This window comes from Microtus pennsylvanicus, chromosome 8 (genome assembly GCF_037038515.1).
Source record: "Microtus pennsylvanicus isolate mMicPen1 chromosome 8, mMicPen1.hap1, whole genome shotgun sequence".
Classification (NCBI taxonomy): Eukaryota; Metazoa; Chordata; class Mammalia; order Rodentia; family Cricetidae; genus Microtus; species Microtus pennsylvanicus.
Genome location: NC_134586.1, coordinates 53,278,307 through 53,300,865, shown reverse-complemented (window position 1 = coordinate 53,300,865; position 22,559 = coordinate 53,278,307). Strand labels below are relative to the sequence as shown.

Here is a 22,559-nt window from a genome sequence, read left to right as displayed (position 1 = left end):
CATCATAGACGTGTGGCTTTAGGCACACCGGGGCCAGGGCTTAGAAAGCTGTCTGAACAAGCCCCTGAAGGATTCTGGTGACTAGCCAGACAAAAGTCACCAGTTCCTTCTGCTCTGCTAAGCACTTGCTGTAAAACAGAACCCAATCCCATGAAGTCTCTTGCTGTTGGCTTCATAAACCCCAAAGGAATGCCGTGGTGGTAGATGGTGACTGGGTATAAAGAGGTTTGGCCCAAAGCAAGATTTTCTGTTTCTCTAAATAAATCCATCATTTACCTAGACTCTTGCATACCTAAACCTTTTATTTCACTTGATTAAACCAAGATACACATTCATTGCTGCGTGTCTCTGTGAACTGCCTTTCCAAGCAAAGATGATGATAATGGCGATGGTGGTGGTGGTGATGATCTGAGAAGGAATATGTTATCTGCAGCTACTTTGGGGATATATAGCATGTGTGTTATATTATCTTTAAGCTCAGCCACCCTGGAAGATATGTCTCCATTTTTCACATGTGAAAACTGAGTCAGAGTTTGAAGTGTTGGTAGGGGCAAGATTCAAATCCACTTTCTAGAAACTCCTACCCCAGTTTCTTATTCTCCAGTGGCTGAGTCATTTTGGATGAATTGCTGAGACTCTTGGTGTCTTTACTTCTGCATATGTGGGGAGAAAACAACCAATTCATAAGACTGTTGCTTAAATCCAATAAACTGATTTATGTGAAACAAAAGCACGGGGCTCTGAAATATCATCGTAGTCATTTGGTAAACCATAGTTTCCCAAGGATATCTTGGAAAATGTTTGATCATTCTCAGTAAACAGGTTGCACATAATTTCAGCATTGGTAATTCTCGCCGCTCATTAGCACACTAAAGACGGCAAATCAGCCTGCAGTTGAGCACTGTCCGCTTTACCGCAAGCTAGAGGATAGGATTAGCTAGTATTATTTTTTTTTAATCACTTAGCTTGTACTTTCCATCCGTCCAAGAAGGAAAGGGAGCCCTTTCTGCCTGACTTGGAGTGGAATTACTTGGGTAATCACCCTTTCCCCCTTTGTGCTTGGGAAAGGCTCCTACTGCAAGAATATACCATTAAGTTCTTGCTTTGATTTTGGTTGTTAATCCCATGGCCCAGCTTGACATTGTCTCTTAGCAACCTCCTGTCCTTTTCCCCTTTTCATTCTCGGGTCTCCAACAACACTTCCTCTCTCTGGTTTTTCTTCAGCTGGCCTGCGGCTTTCAAGGCCCCTTAAGCCTAGTGTACACAGATAAGTGGGAGCCGAGGGCCCGTGCACATGTTTATGTTAATAGTGGAGGGGAGGAACATGCTGTTCTGGGAGCTGCTTTCCAACTGTCCCATAAATCAGTCGGGGGGGGGGGGGGGCTACTATTTTCACAAAGACACTGCCGAGCGGAGCAGCGGGTCTTGGCCATGCGTCAATGCCCAGCCCCACTTCCCCAGAGCTGAGCTTTCTGTAATGTTGCCTGCGTTCTCCACTGTTCTGTAATGTCTCCCGGCCACTGGGGTTGACTGACTTCATAGATGCAGAGGATTTCCAAGTCAGAAGGGACCTTTGAGATCATCTACGACTCAGTCAAATGGAAACTTCCAGTAAGGGCCTATTCCTGGATGCTTTCTCTGGGGATTCAGGGACAGTTGTCCAGACTGGGGCATATGACCGTCATTTAATGAACTTGGGAAGCCCTGACGTAGTGGGGGACCCCAAGGTCCAGAGTGCTGGGACTGCGAGTGACGTGGAGAGCCAAGACAAACAGTAGTATTCTCTTCCACCACGAAGTGCTGTAACTGAGTCCCGGAGCAGAGTGGCGGGAAGATCCAGGCAATGTTTTCTTCAGTGTTGTGTACCCAATCACACGTGGAACCACACAGATGTGCCCTCACTTTCTCAGTCCATTGGACTTGATGAACCAGAACCTCCTCAGAGACCCCCGCCCTGAAGATTTCAGAGACTTAGCAAAAGATCTTTTTAGCAATATTAAAATATAGTTTTATGAATTACATCAGTTACAGCAGGCCAGAAAGAACCCCAGTTCTGGAGTTAGAACTGAATCTATTAAATCCGGACTCCATGAAATCCAGTGTGTTAGGGTTCAGGAATCATTGTTCCCTTAAAATTTCTTGTCCCTGTTTGAAAAGTCTTGGAATGTTTAAGAAATGGAGGCATAATGGTTGGTTAAATTATGGAGGCTCAATTAATTCTTTGTGGCGTGTGTGTGTGTGTTTATGCATGCGTATATTTTTCTGTATGGTTGCCCACCCATACACACATGTGAACATGTTCATGACAGTTAGGGGTGAATTTTGAGTATTTTCTTCTATTGACTTCTACCTTATCTTTTGGGATAAGGTCACTAACTGAGCCTGGACTGATTCAGCTGGACTTTGCGACGAGGCACCCCATAGATTCTTCTGTCTCCCCAGCACTGGGATTACAGGCATAATATTGGCTATTGGGAATCTGAACTAGGTCCTTGTGTTTGTGAACATGTAGTTTCCCAGGTGAGCCTTCGCCTTAGGCCTACATGTATTCCTAAATGTACGGACGCTCATCTGTAGCTAGGCTAAGTCTCAGGGAACTGAGTTGGTTTCTATAGAAGGATATCAGGTTTCTTACCTACATCATCAATATCAAAGCTTCATGATATAGGATGCAAAGACATCCTATTCAACACTGTATCCACAGTGGCTGGCATAAAGCCGGCATTCAATCAATGCTGGTTAAACAAGCAAATGGCTGGATAAATGATGAATACATATAAAGTACCTGGCACATCAACAAATGCTAGTTTTAACCACTTTTAGAAAGGTTAAGCTTCTTCCCCAATGAAGTAAAACATCCCAGAATTGAGCTGGCTTCAGGTTTCATTTTTAATACATTCCAGTAATCTACCTTAAGGTTTACGTATTAGTGGAAGGGATGTAGGAAAAGGCAACAGCTGCCTTCCCCATTAGCCGGAAACTCAGGTGACTCTTGCACATCCCCAGCCTCAGGGATGTAAGCATGCATGAGCACACACACATTTCCAGATGATGATGTCTGCTGTCATGGAGAGCCTTGTTCTGGGTTTGAGAAAATGTGGAATTACCGGGTGCTTAAGGCCAGTGACAATGATTCTCACTTCGCTCACAAGATAGACTCATGGGAGCATGACAGATCTGTGAGCAGCCACGCTGCTCTGATCCCAGCCCTAGTCAACCTGTGGGCCAAACCTCTGACAGTGCCTGAACTTTCCACTGGCCACCCACACGGTGTGCAATTTTGGAGCAGAATGTGAAAAACGAGGTGCCGAGGAGAGGCAAGCCCACCTGGTTGGCTGTGTAGGCTCAGGGATCCAGACAGATGGAAGAAGGTTTATTGTCTTCTTGTAGATTCTAGCTCGTAAATCAAGAAACTCTTCAGCATGTATTTCAGCTGCTGCAACTAGTGGCGATTCTGCCCCAGAGACACTGGCCAGTGCTCCCCAGGGATTATCTCACTCCACCCTCTGAGCTTGGAAACGGTCACCACCAGTAGCTGTTGCTGTTTTGCTTTCTTTGAATGGGAAAACAACTTGATTTGGGGTCAGATACCATTCAGTCTCAGACTTCATGGGACTGTTTTTGGTGTTGGTCACCTTAGTAGTTTTAAGATGTTGAAGGCCACAGTCTTGCTCAGACCCTGCACTGGACCACAGTAATGATGTTGCCTATCTTCACTTCCCAGAAGCAGGGGAAGGGTACAAAGATACATTCTTATGTTGTCACCTGGAGCAATTGTCCCTATGGATGCACTAGAGATGACCCTGAAAGATGGCAATGGTCCTCTGCCTCTTTATCTTGGTCACCACACTGGACACGAGCCTCGCTCAGTTGGAGACATTTGCAGGAGCAGTTCTTGACCGTATATGTGTCTTGATGTCTCCCTGGGCATCTCAAAGCCTACACTGATGTTCTTGCAGTATGGAGGAAGCTTCTCTTTGCTGTTTTCTCTCAGATCCTCTTCTCATTTTGAAAGATGGTAGGCTGTTCTTGCCAGGTTTGCTTGGTCTGCTATGCTCTGAATCTACCCTGAGAAAAAGAGCATCTTTAGTAGCTTACAGGGGAGAAAGCAGGCCAACAGGAATTTTCAAAACTTTACATTCATAGTGCCAGGAAACACCAGCCTTGCATCCATACCTAAGTGACTGCTTGAGTCCTTTCTAGTATATTTTGTAGGTATTGCTTAGCACCTACTATTTGTCACGTTGCTTTCTACTTGCAAAAAAAAAAAGAAGTTTTAGAGGCAAAGGTCAATGCCAGTATGACACAGAATGGACATCATGAAACTAAGTCAACTATGTGACCCACCAAACGAGATGGTCCCCTGGGATAGAAACAAGGCAACACCAAAGGTTGGTGAGTTTGGTTGGGAGGCAGCTGTGGCAATAGGGTCTCTGACACAAACTCACAGTCTAGATAAAACAGTTCAGACAAGAATCAGTGATTAAGTCACCTTTGAGAAATGAAGGAAAGATTTTTAAGAGGTCTAAACTATATTGGTCCTCTCAAATGAATTAATGAAAAAAAATCTACTGCAGATTAAGCATCACTATATGTTAGGCGCTAGACCGAGTACTTTCTCAGTAGTTTCTCTTGGAATTCTTATAGTAGCTGAAAAACAATAGTATCCATTTCTCGGATGAGAACGTTGAGTCTCAGCAAGAATAACAGAGACTGGTCAAGATTATTCAGTTAATAAGTGATGTGTGGCTGGGCTGTAAACTCAGGTCCAACTCCTCTCTGTTCTTCGGACTGCCACTCTCCTGCCCTTCCTACAACTGAACTACCTTTCCTCCTATCTGACCGCCCCTTTACCCTGCCGACCTCCTGCCTTCTAGCACCTTGCCCTTCCTTGTTCCTTCTTCTGTCCTGGATAGATGAGGAATCGAAAGCAAGGAAGAACTGTGCACAGTCAGTCCTGACTTGAGTGGTCCACCTTGTTTCACTCCTTGAGAGACCAGGTGGCCTGAATCTGGGTGGTTGCTTGCTTTTCTCCCTGTTCAATCCTCTTGAGCATGCCCTTTTGCAGCATGGTGCTAATGGTTTTGTTCTTTTTGAGGCAGACAACTGATGTGGGATGTCCTTCTGTATATATGTTGCGTTTATTAGTTGATGAGTAGAGCTGTTTTGGCCAATGGCTTAGCAGAGTAAATCCAAGAAGAAAATCTAAATATATATATATATGAAGAGAAAGAAAGAGAGAGAGAGAGAGAGAGAGAGAGAGGAATCAGAAGCCATGTAGCTACCGAAGGAGAAAGAAGCCAGCCAGCCGCCAAGAAAGCAAGACATTTAGAAAATGAGGTAAAGCTACAGCCTCATGGCAATATATAAGTTAATAGAAATGAGTTGATTTAAGATGTAAGAGATAGTTAGGAATATGCTGGAGCCACTGGTCCAACAGTGTTGTAATTAATATAGCTTTATGTGATTATTCATGTCTGGATGGCCAGGAAACAAAGGCGCAATCTCTGTTTACAGACAGCTAGTGTGGAGAAGCAGTTCCCAAGAGCAACACTCGAGAGCCTCTGAAAAGGAGGGAAGATGTATTTTGGCTTACAGTTTAAGATGTTACAGACCATATTCAGCTCGTCCCAATGTTTCTGGGCCTGTGGTAAGATGGAATGTCACAGTGAAAGAGTACAGCTGTCACCTCATGGATGGTGACGCAGCTCCAAGAACATGCTCCAGTAATTTGCTTCGTCCAAGCCAACTCCACCTTCTAAATTTCTCCCATTCCCAATAAGATCAACACATTATAAAGCCATCAGTAGCCGGGCCCATTGATGACTGTGGAGTCTTTGTGCTCCAACCATCATTCGGTAGTACTACCAAACTGGAACGTTTTCTCAAAGTTTGTTGCTCTCAGTTCCCCATGCCAAACTCTCTTCTGCTAATGAACAGTAGACTCTCAGGCACCGAAGGTAAGAAGTTAGCTTATCATCTTTCTGGGTGCTCATGAAGAACCAACTGTTCACAAACTTGATAGCTTTTGACTTGGCAAGTATGGCTTTCACAAATGGTCTCCCCTAAGTCTGGCCTCAGCTCCTTGTACTGCAATTCTTCTTCCCCATGGGCTCGCAGAGCCATACAATGTAGGAGGACTTTGCCTGCCAAATATAAGTGTTCTCAGACAGCAATTGTGTTCTATCTCCCTACAGCCTCATGAGAACATTCATGGACACATGCCAAAGAACTGGCAAGTGGACTCCTGCAAGCTTGGATGTGGTCACTAGATAGCAAGCTCATCAAGATAGATGAGCACAGATGGGAAATGATTGATGTATGAGAGCGCTGAGACATTAGGAACACCATGGACACACTGGAGACGATGAGAAAGCAAATATTGTAGAGAAAAGAGCCCACGTTCCCTCTTTCTGGGTAGCACAAAATTCCACAGCCTTAGTTTGCCTTTTAAGTTCAGCAACTCCAAGGCAGCGAGCAGTTTTTCACATTCACAGTACATACGCTCGTTTACGCGAAGAGCAATGAGCAGGAGGCTTTTAAAGCGTTTCTGCACACTGAACGCACTGCTAACGGGCATCAACTTGCTTATCTTATTCCAGTGCCGAAAGCCCAGCTTGTGGGACTGAATCTTTACAACTCCTATTTTGCAAATGAGGATACAGAGACAATATGTCCTAAAAGCCAGAGTTCGTGCGTGATGGGAGTGTGGCGTGTGACTCATATCCAGGTGTCCTGAGTCAAGCTCTATATATGTGTGCTCCCAGACAAGGAAGAATGTCAGTAGGACTACTTGCAAGTTCGGCATGATCACGTTCTCTCTTTCCCTCTCTCCCTCCGGCCCACCCCACTTCCTGTTCATAGATATCTTTTTTGTTTCTTGGTCTCTATTGTTGATTCTCTTCTTGTCTCTACCTATTCCCCTTCCTTTTCAGCCCTGTCTTACTTTTGATTGATGTTTACCTCAAGGTGGAAGGTGAGCTTCATTAGAAGGAAGTCACCTTAAGGTGTGCTAGTACAGCTGGGATCCCAGGGGAGACATGATAATGAGGCCTTTGCACACCCCAATGCCTGCCAGGAAGTACCATGCTCATTAGTAGCAGCACACAGGGAAGAATCTGATGATAGAGAGGTGACCCAGGTTGCTTAGTCAAGGTCCCAGCCCCAGTCCTTAGAAGTCCCTCTTGGCAAAGTCTCCTACACATATCACACTCTGATATATCTGCTGGCCTTATATTCTGTGTCCTAGCAAATGGGGCTCTGTAGGCAAGGGACAATGTATGCCCTCTTCAAAGCTGTCCACTGGTCCAGAGCACAGTATCAGATTTTAGCTAAGGCCCCCAAACATGAGGGTGACCTGTATGAAGGAATCAAGTAACAATGTTAGTACCAATGATTTAAATACCACCTGCGATAGTTAATAGTGACAGTTTGGCAGTGTCTGGAATCAGAGGAGATAAATGTCTGGACATCTCTGTGATCAAACTTCTACATTACGTTAAGACTGTGGAAAGAGCCACCCATAAAAAGGAGACAGGGACTGAGAAGCAGCCTTCATCTCTCCCTGCTTCCTGACTGTGGATGCACTGAGCTCCCGCCATCATAACCCCCATGATGAACTCTCTGTGCGCTCAAACTCTGTGCCAAAACAAAGCCTTTCTCCCTTAAGGTATTTGTTGGGTATCTTTTCACAACTACAAGAATAATGCACAATCCTCATCAGGCAGGGCGTTTTAAGAAGAGATTCCTGTGAAGGCCACAGTGAACCTTTGTCACTGTTGTCACAGAAGGGATTCCACTTTGAGGGCCTACTTTGGAGTTATTAGTGGTGAGAATTCATCTGCCCAGTATTTCTCAAGTGATACCCAGGCAGAGCCCTTGGCAGGAAGGCAGCCCCACCCCCACAATTATGAGTGTCTTGTCTTGGGCCTGGAGAGAAGGCTCAGAGGTCGGAAGCACTGCTATTTCTCCAGAGAACACAGGTTCAAGTCCCGCCACCCACATGGCAGCTCACAACTGTCTGTAATCCAGCTTTAAATGATTTGACACCCTCAAACAGACATACATGTAGGCAAAACGCCAATGCACACAAGATAAAAATAAATCATTTTTTTAAAAAGGCGTGTTTTGTCTTGACCCCCAAAACAAGTGAAGGAAAGGTGAAGGGAAAGGCATGTAAGGAGGGACTCCCTTCTGGAAACCTCCCGTTATTTTATCCCAAATGAGACCTGGTCAAAAAGCAGGCACCAGAACTTAGACAGTGAGGTTCCTGGGAGACAATAAAAAGGTGGACTGAGTGGTCGCACCAATGGCTCTCTCTCCAGTCTTAGACTGAAAATGAGAGAAGGACATGAGGTGACCCAGCAAGGGCCCTTCCTCTCTGCCCTACTTCTTTCCTGGCCACACCCCAGTCCAGTAGTGAGGATAAGCAGATGGCAATCCTGGAGACATTTGTCATTAGAATGTGTAGAAGACTTCCAAGCTGTGTCTGCCCCCCCCCTTTTTTTAAAGCATTTGTTATAACTTTAACAGAATCAATGAATGAGCGTGATTCTGTTTTTGTAAAAAATGCACGTAGACAGTTCTTTCCCCGAGTGCTTCTGGGATACGTGAGACTATGCCAAATACTGCTTTTGTCAAGCATCCTCCCTCAGTGCCAATATTACCAGCCGGTGATTGGAGAGGCAGCGGGGCTGGAGACCGGGCCATTCCTGGAAGGAAGGAGGTAGCCATTGCCTGTGCTCACGGCCGACACTGGCTGTTTGAATAGGCACTTCCTCTCCGAGGGGAGTTGGTTCGTAATTTTCCTTTTGCTGCTACTGGAAGTCCTTGAATGGCAATATCACAGCTTGTACCCATTCAGGACAGGAAAATTTGACATCTGCAGATGATCTTAACATGAAGGAGGAAAAGCACAGTCCTGTGTGTCAGCTTCTATACAGGAACCAGGGAAATAATTCCTATGGCGTACCTCATGATGTAATCAATGTACCAGAGGCTGGCCTTCAGCCAGGGAGCCTTTCCCTCGTCATTTCTGGACCTCTCTGACATTTTCAAGGCAAGGGCCCTAAGGGAAAGCAAGAGACTTTAAGTCCCTGAAGAGACATGTTGTTGTAACTTCATTTAAGCCCAAATAAATGGCTTTGTAGTTGGCGTAGCAGCCTCTTGTAATGAAGCGTGCTGGAGGGGTGTGCTCCTGACTCTTTGGAGAGCTGGGTCCCTGAAAAGGACAGATAGATTTCACAATTTTACAGAAGGCTCCCTAAGCAACCTAGAATAGACTGGGTTCAAGCTGGGGCAAAATCTGATAGGGTTTTAGGTTATCAAAGTGAGTTCTTTCCAACTGACCTGAGACAAAGGACTGTCCTGTTGTTTAATTTCATTTGGTTTGGATGGTTCTTTCTGAATCTTTCACCAGCCAATAACTTTTTTTTAACATTTATAAAAGATAATGAGTAAAAGGGGAAGAGGAAAGAGGGAGACAACAAAATATGAGCTACTGTTTTGTTTATAATGATTATGTCAAGTGCCCTCCAGTTTCGGAATTCTTTCCCTCAGTTTGGGTGCTGGCTAAACAGATAGAGTTTCTAAGAACGTGGTGCTGCACCACAAGCAAGGTCCGCATGGCCTCCAGGTGATCCATGGCAGTCACTGGCAACTGCCTTGGTCTTGTATAAACAAACATTTGGAGGAATAAAGAGAATGAACGCAATGGCCACAGCAGGGGCAAGGAGCAGAGGATGCAGTGTCATGATGCTGGAGAACAAGATGAAAGGGTAGAAGATGGGGGGAGAAATCAAGATGTCACTGATAACGCATGTGTGTATGTAACAGGATGTCATTTGGTAAGGATGGCTAATAAGGATACCCATTAAAAGATACGTAATTAAACTGATTAATTTTTGCATAAAACGGGACACAGAAAGCTCCATTTATTATATCTAAGGGATTTATAAGCCTAAACTACACCAGATATAAAGGTGTAGTATATTTCGGTAAACCTGGAGACACTGTGCAGATAAATTATAATCTCTCCCACCCTAGTGCACACTCTTTAATACACGTGCACACAAACACATGCAAACACACACACACACACACACACACACACACACACACACACACTTCCTTTCCCCAAACTACAAATTGGAAAATAGACTTGTATAAAAATGTATTTTTTCCACTAAATATTAAAGCTCATTTCTATAACACATTACAGTTAATGATTCTTGAAAGCAAATTTAGAATCAAATTTGACAATTACAAACTAAATTAGACAATTACACTAAAGCATTAGCTGAGTAAATTGTGAAACAGTTTCTTTAAAGCCATAAGATTCAATTCTCGGACAAGGGAGCCAAACATTCTTTTATTTCTCTAGTGTTTTGGAAAGGAGACAGATCGTTGGGTAGGTAAGACAAAAGACTGGAAATCCACAAGCATTTCAGTTTTCAGTCCAAGACAGCTGTTGGGTGACATCACCTGGTGTGCAAACAGCCCTGCTTGGAGGGAATTAGCAGACGAAAAGTTGGAGCACTTGAAATGGGCGTGTAAATGTGCTTTCTCTGTCGCCTTGCATTCTCGTTAGAGATAGGCACAACTGAAAAGTGACGCGGGGCAACATGTATACAGTGTAAAGACACAAGAGGAGGTTCAAGACAGCGAAACTGGCAGAGGAAGACAACCCTTTCAAGATTCAGATCATGTTGCGGCCCAAAGCCGGTCTCTAAGGAAACAGCTAGAAGGGCTATTCAGCTCTCAGCTTTCTTTCAAGGAATAAAGAGCTGGCTATAGGCAAAGGAAATGCCAAGAAAATGCCGATTTCTGTCATACTAACATCTCTCTCAAGGCTGAGCCTGGACTTACTTGGGGAGTACAAACTACCGGCTGTAGGGACCAGTCGGCCCTTGAAATTTGGTTCTTCAGGATGGCTGAGGGAACCCTGAGAGGACAGCACCACAGACACCCACTAATGAGAAAGCATATTGACATCAAGAGGCTCGGTTGCAGAGAGAAGCGAAGCCAACCTTTGCGTGGCCCCCAAGGTGAACTCTGAGAAATGAAACGCCTGGAACCAACCGTGTTTGGAAATGATTTTGCTAGAGCCAGACGGCAATTGCTAGGGGGGAAAGGAGGGAAATGAGGGAGGCGGTCCAAAGTAGGATCCTGTAAGTGAGAAGTCCCCGCAGGGGCAGATGGAAGGAGGTATGTTCGGTACCACAGCAACTGTCCTGTTTCAGACCAAACAACCTTCAAAGGCTACCTTCCTCCCAGGTGGCGGCTGGGTTAGCGTGGTTTAGGATAACCACTAATGTCTCCTGCAGCCTTAGTATGCTCCTTTCTGCATTGATAATTTTCATAGGGGCAGCTTCCTGCAAAGTAAGTAATGAATGTAAGATGACACTCTTTGGGGAGTTGTAAAGACAATCTAAGAACACGTCATTTCAGAGCTACAGACTTCACAGCTGGAGATCACTTCCATTGCATAATGTGCTTAGCCTGGAGCTGCTCTGTCTTTCTTTCTGTCTGTCTGTCTTTCTTTCTTTCATTTTTTTCCACATCTACCCAGTTGTGTCATCATTTTACTTACCTCATTGGGAAAATCATTGTTTAAAAACTGAATATGAATGATGAACTATTCTTCGATTTTATCTTTTGCAGGATAATATCTCTCTTCCCTCACTTCCCGTCATAGAAGAGTTTGGCCCAAAAGGGTGATGAATTACTCCGAGTAGTTTGACAGTCCCAGAGGGAGGAACGAGAGTAAAAATAACTAGCTGATTACCAATAGGGAGCAAATTGGCCACTTGAGACCTCAGTGGTTAGAATGACAAACGAGGAAACGAAAATCCTCATCAGGGGACCAGGCTTTCTGATTAGTCCAAGGGCTGATGACTGCTGCCCAAGCGTCTCCCTCCCTGCTGCGGGATGATTTACATCTGATTGGACATCATTTTGTATTTGGGGCAGTCATTTCTAAAAGGGTGTTTGGAAGACTTTGAAGTACTTAATTACAACCAGGAGGCATTTAGGGCCATGCAGTGAAATGGAAGCTACTCCATGTTAGACTCCTTTTGTACAAAGTTCGTTTACAGAAAGAGGCTGGTTGGTTTGGCCTGAGTGATATTCACCCTATTACTCCCAAAGGCAACCTGTAGTGTGGGTAATTGGTCTTAATAATAAAAAACGACAGTGAAAGAAAATAGAAGCCAGAGGAACATTCTCAGCTAAGGCTCCATATTCAAGGCAGACTCCATGTTTTCAGCCAGTATGGGGACAGCCCTTAGTGGTCGACTAAAATGTCTGATAGTTTGGGCTCATTTGAGGAATGACCTTTTCTTTCTCTCTTCTTTTCTATTTTTTAAACCAGTCTTCATTTAAACTGACTCATCAAGAGGTGAGGTAGAGTCAATAGCGAGCCATAAACCTGCTTGGTGGTACTAAGTGGTGGATGAAGGAAGAGACAAACAGGATCAACTACTACCCCCTCCCCACACACACATGGGCATGAGCTATAAGAATTGGGAAGAAGAAAAGCGGCTGGGAATTTTAAGGTGGGCAATCAAAAGAGGATCCAGGGAGAAGTCATTGCTGCTTTGAAAAATGAATCAAACTATATTTCTGAAGGGGAAACATTTGATTAAGCAGCAGTACTGATTATTTTTTTAGTTTTACATTGTGTGTGTTTGTATGGTGTGTGTCTGGTGTGTGTGTGTGTGTGTGTGTGTGTGTGTGTGTGTGTGTGTGTGTGTATGCATGTGCACACATGCACTGGTACACAGGACACTGTATATGTGCGGAGCACAGAGGCCTCCATGTGTCCATCAGTTTGAGACAGACTTCCTACTTTGAGACAGGGTCTCTCTGCAAACCTGGAGCAGGGCTAGTGGCCAGCAAACCCAAGCAATCCTCTTGTCATTGGTCACCCCCAGGGCTGTGGTTATAGATATATGTAATCACACCCCACTTTCTATGTGAGCGTCAGGGATTTGGACTCAGGTTCTCATGCTTGTAATGAGAAGCCTTACTACTACCCACCTGTCAATCTTCCCTGCCCAGCTGCACTGACTTAGAAATAGCGTGGAGTAGAAATGTCTGTCGTGAGGAGAGTCACGTGGAGATGACAACTCTGTCGAGATGTAAGTGCACACAAATGTAGTGTGTAAGCAAGGGCTTCCATTGCTGAAAAGGGAATCAGATTAGATCGGAAAAGTACCGGAAAAGTACTGCATGTTCTGGGTAGAGCTAGGACCATTTGGAAGGCTTTCACCTCACAGAAAGCACCAGCAGAATAGTATTCTGCGGGACTTTGCCAGCAGTGAAACCCATTAGGTAGGATTTCTGATTTGATGCTTTGGTTTGAGGTCAGGGACAGAAAAGGGAAGAATGAGCTGGCATAGCACCTGATGTATAGATACATTTGACAAACATAGTTCTGGGGTAAAGAAAGCTGGACCACACGGAACCTGAATGTGATTTCATCGGGTTGCTGTGCGACCCCTGAGTGTAATCCAGCCCTTGTAAAAGGTAGCAATGAATAATTTGAAGAGGAGCAACTAACAGGAACATGGGTAGGCAACCTGGGGTTCTTGGGCCTGTTTCCCCTCACCTGAGCTGGTTTTATGAATAGGTTTGAAGGAAGTCTTTATTTTTGTGTATTTTTCAGGGAGGAGAAGCTCCAGCACTCCTTCTGCAGATTCTCAAGGGAGTCCTTGTTCCAAGATGAGATGGGTACCAGTGACTTACGTTCATTCAGTTTAGAAGAGATAATTCTGAGATCCCGAGGAGGACCTCCAAACCTGGACTATCTGACACTACTGTATTATTTCCTGACATTGCCTCCTTGTAGAAAGCCTACAGCTATTCTGTTTGATAGAATGAGAAGACAAGGAACTCATTCCTGTCAATCCAGCTTGGGATTCCTGGACAGTTAAGAAGCATCATTGATTGGATCTTTGGTGCTAAGGAGGAAATGGCTATCCACAGAGACATTTAGTGCTCATGCCAACCTGACTTGGGCAGTGATGATTCCTGACAGAGCCCTTTCTGGAAACTATCTCTTCACACACATAGCCCTGCTTCCTTCTTTAAGTAGCCACATAGGGGTATATCTATTAGAATATTGCAGGAGAGAATAACTAGATCGTGGCGGGAAAAGCATTTGGGAAGCTGATTTCTTCTGCTATTCTGGTTATCCCTCTAGACAGGCAATATTTTTGTTGAATGGGTACAATCAGTGCTTTCTTGGATTTGGCAGACTTAAAAATGACGCGGCACAGGCCCATTGGTACATTGATGTATGGCAAGAATAATAAAAACCCAGAGACATGTTGGGGTTCAAGCTGAAGATCAGAAAAGCAAAGCAGTCAAGCACTAGAGAGACCTTTTACCTCTACCAGATCTTCATACTGAATAGGCGAAATCCTGTCTCCACAAATCCTCAGACTCCACACCGCAGTGAGTTCCTGTCTCTTCTCCTTTATCCTCCTCTTTCTGCCCAGTCATGTCGCTCCTCTCCCCATGTCTCTAGTGCTGGGATTAAAAGTGTGAACCACCCCCACCCGGATCTGTTTCTTGACCGATCTTTGGTAACCCAGGGTGGCCTTAAACTCACAGAGATTCGTCTGCCTCTGTCTCCTGAGTCCTGGGATTAGAGGTGTTTGCCATGACTCCCTGGCCTATATGGCTGACTAGTGTGGCTGTTTTGCCCTCTGATCTTCAGACAAGATTTATTTATTAAAACACAACTAATATATTGATGTGAGCAGCTTTAGATAATGCTGCTGTGGTTGAGAAGCACCACGTATAAAGCGTCAGCGTGGAGTCCAGCAGATTATAATGATACAGGACTCTTATTAATGACTCTTTGCTTACCATATTGTGAATGAAGTTCCTAAGGAATAAAATCTTTACAATGAAATAAAATCTCAAGAAAAGGTTAGGACCTAGTAAAAACAAGTTGTGTTTTAAGAGTGTTTTCTATATTCAGCACTGTTGGCTTTCATTTGTATTTAGAGACATGTGTTACACTTACCTGGTTCATAGTCTTCAGAAATAAGGATGGACATTATACTTTAATATTAAAAAGTTGCATACACAGAACTAAACAATTTTGTTGATAAAAGTTGACTATAAATGTCCACAAGTCTATTTTCTCTTTCTTAATAGTAGCATCCATATTTAATTAAGAAAACACTAAAGATTTTTTTAAACATTTAAAGATGTGATGAATTATAGCAATGAGAGTTATTAGGGTTTCCTTTTCCTTCCATGCTCTCTCCACATTACAATTGCTCCTAAGAAGTCATGATGGCTCTTACTTTCCACATCATGAACACCAAACTGAGAGAGGATTAAGGAGTATGGAGGTGGTTCAGTTTTTAAAGTATTTGCAGAATAAGCATGAGGGCCTAAGTTCGATTCCCAGGACCCACATAAAAGAAGTCAGGAATGATGGCATGCATTTATAATTCTAGTGCTGAGTAGGTAGAGACAGCTGGATCCTGGGGCTGGCTGACCACCAGGTCTAATTTAATAGGTGAACCACAGATTCAAGTGTGAGTTCTGTCTCAAAAACCAAGGTGAATGCCTTCTGAAGACTTATACCTGTGGTTGAAATTCTGGCTTCCACACACGTGCAGGCGCCTATACATATATACGCACTCAAGTAAACATGCGAACCCATACCTCTCTCCGTGCACTTGAGTAGTCCAATTTGGTTCACTTATAATGTCCTACAGGGAGCATTGTCAATAGTGATTCTGTCTCTTTCATGAGCCCCAAGCTATCTGAGAGTTCTCTATAAGGCATCAGCAGAAAAGCGGAACTTATGCATCGATAATTTCTTTCTTCTATTGACAGTAATAAGGAAAGCTGCCAACACCCCTCAGGGTCACCTTCCACTGAGTATCAGAATTCTTACTGTGCCCAGATGCCTAGAATTGAAGAGGAAATGAGTTATGTGAAATGAACTCGAGCCCAGAGCAATAGCTTAATATGCTGGAGTTTATAAATAACAAAATGTTTGGCTCAGCCTCCCATGCTCATATAACAGTGGGAAGGAACCAATAAATCGCCTTACACTGTCCCATGTCAAATTCATTCTTCATGAATGCAATTGCAAGTTGTCTGAGACCTTCGGCTGTAACCCATGTCAGGGCTCTATGGTTTTCCAAACTACGTAATCTTTGCCCTCATCACTGCTTATGTTCCAAGAGGAGCTGGCTCCGTTTGTATTTATTGTGATAGTGATGTACTATTCTAAACAATTACTATTTACCATTACTAAATACAATTCTGTATACAACAGCCCTTTATTCCTTCCTCCTCTTCCCCCTCCTCCTTAAGGAGAGGAATTTGATTCTACTGTGGTTGATTAGGACTCGCCCTGGGATCAGATTCTTATTGCAGATAATGCCAGTGAGGAAGCAGGGACATCACTATGAAGGATATAAACCATAAACTCGGCTTATCTCTACTGAATTCTCATGGACCTCTGAGAATGGGAGGATCTGCCTGTTGATGGTTTTCCCAAATAAAAGCCACCCAAGGGCATAGACGTCATGCGTCAATGCCAACAAACAATTGAAATGTCCAGGCAATAAAGAATCATTGACATTTCCATGGTAAGAGTGGCCATGCATTTGCTTTCTTGTAGACCTAAGTGGGTTCAAACATCTGGAGTCATTGGGATATTTGCAATGGCATCAAAGCCACAACATGGTAGCATCTCTAGACTCTCCCTAATTGCCTCTTTCTACCTGTGGATCAAGTTCTTGCTGCAGGGGCATTACTTCTTACAGGTCCCTTCGGATCTCCCTGGGCTTTCAAGGTCTCTGATAGGATGACTGTGTTCTTCAAGCCAATGCATCGACTCACAGAAGTAGGGCATGTTCCTCACGCAGCAGTCACATCTTCTTAGGAGTGTGACTTTTCAAATCTAAACCCCAGGGAGCCAGCCAGTCATTCCTGAAGGAACAGATAGTTCAAGGACAGCTTGAATTCCTTCCATACACTTGAAATCTTGATGGTGCCTCTCCAAAAATCCCAGCAGGCTGCACATCTACAATTTTGAAGTTCCAAAAGTAGTTGTATAGACTGTGATGGCTGTTCTTGGTTGTCAACTTGACTCCATGTGGAATTAACTAAAGCCTCTACATGGGGAACATCTCTGAGGGATTTTTCCCCCTGAATTTAAAGTGGAATGATCCAATTCTAATCTGGATCTTTGAGATGGGAAGAGACCCCTCCAATCTGGGCCAAGCCTTCTGCTGGGAGCCTATATAAGGACATGAAAGAAGGAAGGTGCTGCTCTTTGCCTGCTTGCTCTGTCTCTGTAGCAAGCCCATTCCTGTGGTGGCATTAGAGTCTACTTCTTTGGAATTCCAATGTCTGCTGAAGACCAGCTGAGACAGCCAGCCTGTGGACTGAACAGCCACTGGATTCTTAGACATTGCCTTCATAGGCAGCCATTGTTGACCCAGTGGGGCCACAGCCTGTAAGCTATTCTAATAAAACCCCTTTCTCTATAAACAGAGATTCTTTCTGTAAGTTCTGCACCTCTAGGGAACCCTGACTAATTCAAACCCCAATGAGCATGAGAGAAGAAGGGGTCTAAGGAGGGGGTAGGGAATAAAGGGAGGGTAGAACAGAAAGACACAGAGAAAGAAAATAGAAGGTTTTAGGTTCAGCCCTGCTTTGTTACCCCTCTGCCTGGAAAGTCACTATTCATGTCTATCGGTTCCTCATTTGTCAGACACGGGGTCAGTGCGCAAGCAGGGGCTGAAGGCTTCTAAGGTGTGCACTTTAGACCATGGCCTACAGAAAGGCCATAGTATGGGTTTTCTTTCACAAAAATCTTTCCTCTTTGTCCTACTTCTTAATTTGAGAATTCCCAGAGTCTCACCCCAAACTTTCTGTTCCTAGCTACCCCTGTCTTCTTCCTGGGTGGTCTTCCCTTTTCTAGCTCTTATTTCAAAGTCCCCTTTGTCTGATATTAATGCAGCTTGCTCAGAGCTGCTGTTTGCATGGTTTATCTTTCCCTTCCTATTGCTTTCAGCCTATTTGTATCTTTGGATCTAAAGTGTGTTTCCTTTATGAGGCGTATACTTGGGTCTTGTTTCATGTTTTAATACGGTCTGATAATCCCTGCCTTTTGACTGGATTGGGTAATTATTTGTAATTAAGGTTCAATTTACTTCTGCCACTTTGCTTTTGGCTTTCCGTGCTTCAAATGTTGCTCATAGATTTTATCCCTCTTTTACTGTCGCCATTACAAGGGATAGATATATAATAGTACAGCATTTTCATGTCTTTGATTTTAAAAATTAAAATAAGTTTTCATTAATTTTTTGAGAATGTCATACATAAATACAATGTGTTTTAAATTATATTTACTGTCACTCTTACCTCCAGTTCTTGCTGGGTTTATTTCCACGCTCCACTCTCCATTCCCTCTCAACTTTAAATCTTCTTCCTCTTTTTTTTTTAATAACAAATAGTAAGTCCAGTTTATACTGCCTATATAGCTTGGGTGGGGAACCATACCCTGCCTGCTTGTTTAACATACTAAGAGCCACACCCTTATTCAAAGTGGACTCCTCTATTCCCAGAAGCCATCAACCATCAACAGTTCCTCATTGAGGGGTGGGGACTCAGGACAGCCTCCCTCTCTGTGCTGGGATACTGAGTGGCTTGCTCTTGCACAGGTCTTATGCAGACGAGCACTGAAGCTGTGGGTTTATGAGTACACTTGTCTTGTCATATCCAGAAGTCATTGTTTCCCTCCAGTCCTCCCCAACCTCTCACCCTCATAATTCTTCTGCTCCTTCTTCCAAAACAATCCTGAGCTTTGGAGGAGCGGGTGTGATACAAGTGTCCCACTTCAGACTGAGAGCTCCACAGATCCATGTTCTCTGCACTTTGTGAGTTTCTGCATTAGCTGCTGTTTACTGTACAAAGAAACTTCTCCTATGTGAGAACTATCCTAACCTAGCAGTATAGAAATATCAGATCACTACAAAGTCCATCTAAAAAGTAATAGTGTTATGTTCATACATGGAGTCTGTGAACTCCCCAACCATGGGTTCTTGGCCAGATGTGTAATATCAGGCAGGTATCTCCTCTCTAGAGCAAGCCTTAAATCCAATCCGAAGGTAGTTGGTTGATGCCATAATATTTGTGCCTCTATTGCACCCATCAACACTTCTTATGGCACAGCTGTTGTCGTAACTCCAAGTGTTCACAACTGAGTAAAATTGTTGATGGTCTTTTCTTCTCCCAATAGATTGCACAGCACCCTTCCAGGACTGTGACCAAAGTTGTGGAGTCTTCAGCAATAAGGTCTTAATATCAAGTTCTGGGGGACAACTAAGAATGACAGCAGCAGCCTATCATGTTTCGACAACGCTGATCTCACCTGGTACTTGAGCTTTTTATTTTTCTTTTAAAATATTTTTATTAATATTTTTGTGAATTTTATACATTGTATTTTGGTCATATTTACTCTCCTTTCTTCCTAACTAACTCCTTCCAGATTTAGCCTTCTCCCTACACCTCCAATTTTGTCATCTTTAAATATATTCATACATGCATACGTATGTACATACATACATATGGCTTTTTACTTGGTAACCCATAGGTTTTTAGAGAAGCATCTCCTCTGTAGGGTAACTCAAATTAAACCCATATATATATATATATATATATATATATATATATATATATGTATGTATGTATATATATATGTGTGTGTGTGTGTGTGTGTGTGTGTGTGTATACATATATATATATATTACCTAGGCCAAACGCCTTCTAGAAGCTCTGTATGTATCATATAGGATCTATAATAAAGTGAGATTGTGTCTGCAGAAGGTAGACTGATCTTTCCTTCACTGTGGATGGTTTGCTCCAGTTCTTCCTGGAGATTTCTGTTGCTGCCTGCTCTCTTTACTTACAACCTAAGCTGTTTAATTGTTGTCCATGTCCTTTATGTTGCTGTTTTCAAATGTGACAGACATTTCTTCATACTGTAAGCCTGAGTACCTGTACATATACATTGTTTTATTATGCATTTCTCACCAGGAATACATATCTGACAGTGTTGTTTTTATCCTGTTTTAGCAGAGGTGGAACTCATGTAATGCTAAACATGTTAAAATGTAGAATCCAATGGCATTTGTCACAGTAATCATATTATACAACCCTTGTGTGTTTTAGTGTGAATTCTTTATGGCCTCAGAGAAATTCCACATGCCTTCTTCCTCTTCCCTTTGCAAATACAATGTGTCTTTCTGCCTTGACAGCATCTCTATTATAGATGTTTTATTTAAAAATTCATGCATTATGTGACTTATGTTTGTCTTTCACTTAGAATATTTCCAAGGCTTGCCCTTTTATGGTTGGATAATATTTCACTTTACGTATGTAACTAAATGTACGAATCTGCTCATCTGATGATGGGCATAAGCATTTGATCTTCTTGCCTCTGGGCTGTGATGAATAACCACGGTTATAAACACCCATGAAGAAGTTTCTGTGCAAACAAATGCCTTCATTTCTCTTAAATGTAGAAATGCAGGCTAAAAACATGTGATATTCTGTTTTTAATGTTTAAAGACAATGATTTTTTTCGTTCTTTGAAAGTTTCATGTGTTCATACAATGCACTTTGACTGTATAGATAGATCCACCACTACCTCCCTACAACTTCCCCAGACCATACCATTTCTTTATTTCTTTCCCAACTTTATGTCCTCTCTTAATTTTTTTATTAGTACCCCCCTGAGTCCAGTAAGTGCCTATATGAGTGTGTGTGTGTGTGTGTGTGTGTGTGTGTGTGTATACAGTCGTTTACTAGGGAACAAACACTCTATCAGTGACCCTATATTCAAAGAAGAGTGACAATCCTTCCCACAGTAGCTCTGGACTGCCGACAGCTCCTCTGCTATGATTAGAGTCCGAGGAGTCCCTCCCCCATTGGCTTGATCATGTCCAGGTCTTCTGCAGGCAGCTGAGACTGCCTGGATTTGATACATTTCATAGCTCTCTCCATCTGCTCCCGCTTCCATTCTTTCTTCTTCTGTAAAGTTCCTAGAGCTGTGTATGGTAGGAGGTTGATATCAATGATCCATCCATAACTGAGTGCTCAGAGTTACATATAAACAGCATTTTGGCTACTTATGACTGTCTGTATTAACCACTACCCCCTGCAAAAGAAAGCTTCTCTGATCAAAATTGAGACAGCACAAATAAACATATATTAACACAAAGAAGGTGGTGTCAGAGCATGGTCATTTAACAAAACAACGGGAGGTCCCCTGGGCCCATGACCTGCCCAGTCATGGGCTTTTGACCATGTTTATAGTACCAGGTACGAAATCCCTGCTAGAGAGCATGTCTCATGTACATCTTGGCAGCAGGTTGGTATTGTAGATGAATGGCCCAGAGCAGGGTAAGAACAATGATGACTTTTCTCCCCCAGCAACCTGCATAGCATCTTATGGAATTATGTAAACTAGTAAGCAGGGTGAATATTTTCTGGTTAATTCAAAACTGAATTGGTCTCCCACGGCACAGGAAGCAGGACAAATGGGTCACAAATGGGATCTCGTGAAAGTACAAAAGCTTCTGCGGAGCAAAGGAAACTGTCAATGGAGTGAAGACGTAGCCACAGAGCAGAAGAAAGCCTTGGCCAGCTGTACATCTGACGGAGAATCAGTGTCACGCATATTCAAAGAGCATTACAACCTAAACTTCAAGAAAGCAAACAACTTAATGAAATGGGTTATGGAATTGAACTAAAAGTTTTCAAAACAAGAAATACAAATGGCTAGGAAATACCTTTAAAAGTGCTCATAGCTATAGGGAATGTGAAGATTCAAATGGCTTGACAATTTAATCTCATGGCAGTCAGAGTGGCCATGATCGGGAATACAAGTAACAGCAAATGCTGGTGGGGATGGGGAAAAGGAGAATCCTTACACAGTGTTAGCGGGGATGTAAACTAGTAACGACTGCAGCCACTTGGAAATCACTCTGGAGGTTTCTAAAAAGACAAAAGACAAAACACAAAAACACCAAGATGCCGAACTCCATCTGACCCAGCTATGTAACTCCTGGATAGAAAGGACTTTATATCTACCACAGAGACTCTGGCGCATCCACATTCACTGTGGTTCAGTTCTCAATAATTAGGAAATGGAATTAACCAAGATGTCTATCAACTGAAGAACAGATTAAGAACACGTGATACACATACACAAATGAAATATTACTTAGCTGTGACAATAAGATCAAGAACAAACTCTTACAAAGGAAAACATGTCATTGGGGCTGACTTACAGTCTCAGAGGTTTAGTCCATTGTCATCATGGCGGAAAGTGTGGTGCCATGCAGGTAGACATAGTGCTGGAGAAGTAGCTAAGAGTTCTATGTCTGGATCAGCAGGCAACCAATGACACGGACCTGGCTGGAGCTTCTGAAACCTAAAAGCACACCCCCAGTGACACACTTCCTCCAACGAGGCCACACCTCCTATAGTACCACTCCCTATGGACCTAT

The 22,559-nt window shown here is 43.3% G+C and overlaps 1 long non-coding RNA gene across 2 annotated transcripts in view; it reads left to right on the top strand.

Annotated features, from left to right (window-relative positions):
• LOC142856241 (uncharacterized) overlaps positions 1-22,559 on the top strand; it is a 326,516-nt gene that overhangs the window by 276,733 nt on the left and 27,224 nt on the right. The window contains exon 3 of one of the 2 annotated variants that reach the window (XR_012911607.1): positions 19,286-19,420. This is a non-coding gene — a long non-coding RNA (uncharacterized LOC142856241). Of the gene's footprint in view, positions 1-13,666; positions 17,632-19,285; positions 19,421-22,559 lie in introns of those variants that run through there. The other variant, XR_012911606.1, reaches the window with a different exon arrangement.